A 5,408-nucleotide genomic window follows, 5' to 3' on the forward strand; every position below is an offset into this window, starting at 1 on the left:
GCAACCTTGTCTCTGTTTCCCCTCCTCCACACTTGCATGCTATCTTGGTGGCAGGTAGTCACCATCCTCACCAACCGTTTGTCCTGCCATGCTACTACCATCACCCTCTCATTGTGCCGCACAACTTTTTCCCCCACCCCCAAGTCAGTCTTTGTCATCTCGCTGATGATCTGAGGTTCCCCCCTATGTTTCCTCAGTGTTCCACAGACGTTGGTTTGCACTTCCAGTAAACGTTCACACAGTGCTACAGAATTGTAGAAGTTATCCATGAACAATGTATAACCATGACCTGGTAGACGATCAAGGAGAGAGAACACTATCTCTGGCAGAGTACTAGCTTCCCCAACATAAGGACGCATATTGAAGCAGTACCCTGTGGCAGAGTCACACAGTATGTAGGATTTGATTCCATACTTCACAGGCTTTTGTGGGTTATACACCCTGAAAGACAGGCGCCCCTGCCACTGCATCATACCCTCATCAATGCAAATGTTTTGGCCTGGTTGATACATCTCCTTGAACTTTTCCACAATGTAATCCAACTCTGGGCGAACTTTGTACATTTTGTCAGATGCATCCTGTGATGCATTATTGTTGAAATGAAGGAACCTCCATATTATCTGAAATCTGTTCCTTGACATAGTCTTGCCGAAATGGGGCGTGGCATCTACCTCATCAACACTCCAGTACATTTCAAGGCTAGGCTTTTTGATGTAACCAGTGAGAAAACTGAGTCCAAAGAAAGTTTTCAATTCTGGGACTGACACTGGTTTCCATGCATGTCCTCTGCTATATGGCAGATTGTCAGGGTGTGCTTCAAAATATTGACTTGCGTATAGGTTGGTCTGATCCACAATATTTTGGAGCAGCTCGTCCGTCAGGAAGAGCATCAGGAAGTCAGCTGGCAGGTCGCTATCCAGCTCCGCAGCAGCCCTGCGTGGTCCAGGGGTTGCAGTGAAGGGGAAATTGTTTGGTTGCCAGCCAGCTTGATGCCAGTCATCCCCGCAACCTCTGCTTGATGCACGACCTGTAAATTATAGAAACATATAAAATTACCATAACACATCTATTTTTATTGCTGCGGTGTGATGTGAAGAATACTTTTTTTTACCTTTCTTCTTCGCTTTGCCAATAGGAGTCGGAGCTCTGCTGGATGCACGACCCGTAAATTATAGAAAAATACACAATTAACCTACAATAAAAAAATATTTTTTTATTGCTGCGGTGTGATGTGAAGAATACATTTTTTTACCTTTCTTCGCTTTGCCAACAGGATTGGGATCAGTGGGAGGGGGAGGGGGAGGGGGAGTGGGAGTGCGAGCTCTGCTGGACGCACGATCTGTAAATTGCAACATTGTATCAGTAGGCTACTGGCAACACATATTAGCTACAGTAACAAACTACTGGGACTAAATTGCGTTCATGTGACGGACTGAAGGAGGAGAGAAGGGGAAAATTTAACTCTTACCTCCCTCACGTCTTCCTGGAGACGCATCAGGGGATGAGGCTCTGCTGTTCCCGGTTGACGGCAACCACTCATCCGACAAATCCGGGTCAGGTTCGCTGAATTCATCACCTGATGATTCGGAGGTGTCTGCTGAAATACGCCGTGTAGGCCTACTCTCTCTACTTGGCCCGGGTTTTTCGTCAGAGGCTTTATCGCAACCAACCGCGTCACCGAGACGCATACTTTGTTCGAGTGTTAGTTGTCTGAAATTTCGCTTACGTTTCGCGGATGCCATGCTCACTTACTTAACCCATTAGGCTACTGTTTCCTCATCTCTGATCCAATTTGGCACAGCGCCCCCGCCCACCTGGCGGCTCAGTTCAGTAGTACATTCTCTGTTTACAAGCCTGATTTTTTGTGACAATGTGCTCCAGATCGCTCCCCAGCCCGCCCCGTTGAAAAACATAATTGACGTCTATAGACGTCATTGGCAGTCAACGGTTGTATTTAAATTGACGTCTATAGACGTCATTGGCAGCCAATGAGTTAATGACGGTAGCAATATCATCTGCTGGCATTGAAGATGGGGAAAAGAAGTAACCAACCGTCTGTTGAAAGACATGCTTTCGGTAAATGTGTTTGAATATACACAGCAATATCATAACAAATGTTTTTCTAAGGTATGGCTTGCCTGCTTCCATTTCCCCATAATGCCCCTAGCCATGACGACCATCGCTTGTTTTGCTGCAGCCCCAGATGCAGATACACCATAAATGGCATCGTTCTTGCGATCATAATCAAATTGTTTTTTGATTGACATCTCGTCCAGGACGAGCGTACACATCCTCTCCACAGGGGTCATGGTGGCGGCGATGACTCCCATTTGGGAGATGATTCCCTGTAGGAAGCCAGGCTGTCAGGAAATAAAAGGTTAATAATCAGATTTTGTTCAATCTTAAAATTGTGAAACTGGTCGAAGTTGAGTAGTCTTATTTAATAAATTCGTATTTACAGAGAAATATCCCACACGTGCGCTAACGTAACGCCGAAGTGTCCTTCCAGAAGGAAGCGAGAATATGGCCTTCATTTGACGGTAGGCCTTTGGGCTGCTGTGTAACAGCTGCAGCCCTAGATCCTTCATGTGTCTGTTGAACCTTCTCCCTCTGTCCTTTTTCCCTGCCTCTGACAGTTGTGCCCTAATGAAGTTCCGGCAGCCCTCAGGACACCTCTGGAGCATCTCCTCCATAATTTCATGGGGACTACGAAAGAACAAGGTGGTGTTAAAATGCAATATGCATTCCCTTAAATCAAGTGTTGATAATTCTAAAGGCATAATATGTTTTTGACTTTCATTGACATTACTTGGATTTTTTTGGCATGGCAGCTGGCTTCCTTTTCCTGCGTCTTAGCCTTTGCAGCCTTGCAAGGCGTGCCTGTAGTTGTTTTATTCTCTGAAATAACAAAAAAGGCATCCTTTATGTGTGTCTGCTACATAATAATGCTACAGTCAGAATTTTGAAATTGAAGAAGCTCAGAACATCACCTGGTCCTTCTTTTGGAGACTGCTGTGCAGAATTGTCACCTGAGCCTCAGCCTGTTCTTTGGTGCCTCCATTTGACTCTACTGTCCCTTCTGCGCTCTCCTCTGTCCTTTCCTCCATTTCAACTGTTGTCTCTAGAGTCTCCTCTGTCCTTTCCGGTATAATTTCTGCTGTCTCCTCTGTGCTTTTCTCTGTCCCTCCCTCTGTGTCTATATACCTGTCTTCTTCCTCAGATTGACTCTGCTTAGCTTTTGATTGAATCAGTCAATATCAAAGGATCAGTTAAAGTTAATTCATTCAATGTAATGTATGTAAATGTTATTTCAGGGGACTGTCTTAATTATTTGTATTTTGGTCTTGGTCTCAGTTATGTTACCTTCTTTTTTTTCCCGCCTTTTAAGAGGTGGGGAGGCAATTGGTGGCGGGTTGTCGCAATCCACCAGTGTGGGGATGGCATCTCTGGTGGGTGCCACCTTTCCATTGTGCTATTCGAAGTACACACAGCACAATGTATCAGTAAATCTATTAATTTTTATTATATTTAATTTAAATTCTCATTTCTTTCAATATGCACTTTCAAACCCTCACTTTTTTAAGGAAGCACTCAAAATGCAGTTCACAAACAACATAGCCCCCTGCATTAACTCCTCGTGTGACATGGAGTGTCTGAGGTCACTTCGCCTCATGTTTATGAGCCATTTCTTTCTCCTGAAATAGAAACCTGGATTAGAATCATAATTGTAAGACTGCATCAACTTAGTTTACAACAGTAAACAATTTCCTAGAGAGCAGTGTTCTGTTGTACTCCTCCTCATGCCTCTTCCTTTCTTGAACTCTACAGTTGGACCTTGATGCTGTGACAACGGACAAGTCTTCTTCCTCTTTTATTATATTGTTGTTCCTCTGTCCTTTTTTCCCTGCCTCTGTTCAGTATTGTAGCGACCAGTGTTCGCGGGTTCATTCACTTCCGGGTTCGTGCCGGGGATTCTGGGGGATTCCCGGCGCGCATGTTGTTGTGTTATTGTTGCTGTTATTGTTGTTGTTCTGGGTCCGTTACTAGTTGTTGGGGTTATTAATGATCAGTGGGGTTAATGGGTTGGGATTGTTAATGGGTTGGGATTGTTCATTGTTGTGTGTTGTTCTGTTGTTGTTGCCACCGCCACCGAGAATGACTTGTGTGTTAGTTAGGTTTGCTGTTCTATGTACGTGCGAATGAGTCAATAAAAGAGGGTGTTCTGTAGTCGAGCGGTGTATGAGGCACAGACCCCTAGTTGACAAAAGCCTGTCTCCCTGTTCTTCCTGGTCGGCGCTACATTGGTGTCAGAAGTGGGATTATGGAAAAAGGAACGTTTTCCAACATGACGCGTCCAAAGGAGGAAGACTCGGAGGAATGGCTCGGCGCGACGGCTGCGCAATATCGCCACCCAGCGGCCGTTGGCGATGTCGCAGGATCGGCGGCGGTCGCTCGCCACCTGGTGGCCAGGCTGCCGAAGTTTTCTGGAGCGACGCCACTGGAACCTTACCTGGCGCAGTTGAGGATCGCAGCGCGGTACTACGGTTGGGGTATGGATGAGTCCGCCGCTCAGCTTGCCCTAGCCTTGGAGGGAACGGCGTTGCAGGTTCTGCTGGACCTGGCCCCAGCAGACCAGCGTGACCTCCATGCCCTGACCCTGGCCTTGGAGAGGCGTTTCGGGCAGCGGAGGGTCGTGAGCCACAGCCGGGAGTTGCTGACCAGCCGCCGCCGCCGGGAGGGGGAACGTTTGGGGGCCTACGCAGCGGACGTACTGCTCTACGCCCAGCGGGGCTACCCCGACTTCCCTGCTGCGGCTAGGGAGGAACTAGCCCTTCAATCGTTCCTCCGAGGACATGCCCCGCCGCGGCTGGGACTGCACGTCCACCTCGCCGGGCCCCCGAACCTCGATATGGCTCTTGAGCTGGTGGAACGGGCGGAAGGGGAGCTGTCCAACCTACAGCCGTCCGGTGCCCCCCAACATCACGTCCGGCAGGCGGACTACGAGCGGGACGAGGACGACGAGGAAGAGTGTTTCCAGGCCTGGACCTCGCCCCAGCGTTCCCGGCAGCGTCCACCACAGCGTCCACCACCCGACGACAGACGTAGGTCCGGAGATGATCGGCGCTGTTTCCGCTGCGATGAGCCAGGCCATCTGGCCCGTGACTGCCCTGCACCGGCACCACGGGTTAGACCATCTCGTCCGGCGGAAAACGGCAGCGGAGCGGCCCAGTGAGGGGACCGCCGCTCCGGATTCCTGCTCCTCTCCACGGTCGGTGCGCTCTGGTTGGCGGCCCGGGCCGCGCCAGGGGCCTTTACCTCCGCTGCGGGATCGACGGCCGACCCTGCACGGCCCTGGTGGACACTGGGTCGACCATCTCCCTGGTGCGTCCGGGCGTTTTTCCGGGCAC

General features: G+C 49.3%; 1 long non-coding RNA gene across 1 annotated transcript; it reads left to right on the forward strand.

Annotated features, from left to right (window-relative positions):
* Positions 1-2,222: 2,222 nt before the first annotated feature.
* LOC115542784 (uncharacterized) lies at positions 2,223-3,453 on the forward strand. Its single transcript, XR_003976612.1, has 3 exons — positions 2,223-2,377; positions 2,637-2,721; positions 3,389-3,453. It is a non-coding gene; the product is annotated as an uncharacterized LOC115542784 (long non-coding RNA).
* The last annotated feature ends 1,955 nt before the right edge of the window (positions 3,454-5,408 follow it).

Source organism: Gadus morhua, chromosome 4, assembly GCF_902167405.1.
Source record: "Gadus morhua chromosome 4, gadMor3.0, whole genome shotgun sequence".
Taxonomy (NCBI): Eukaryota; Metazoa; Chordata; class Actinopteri; order Gadiformes; family Gadidae; genus Gadus; species Gadus morhua.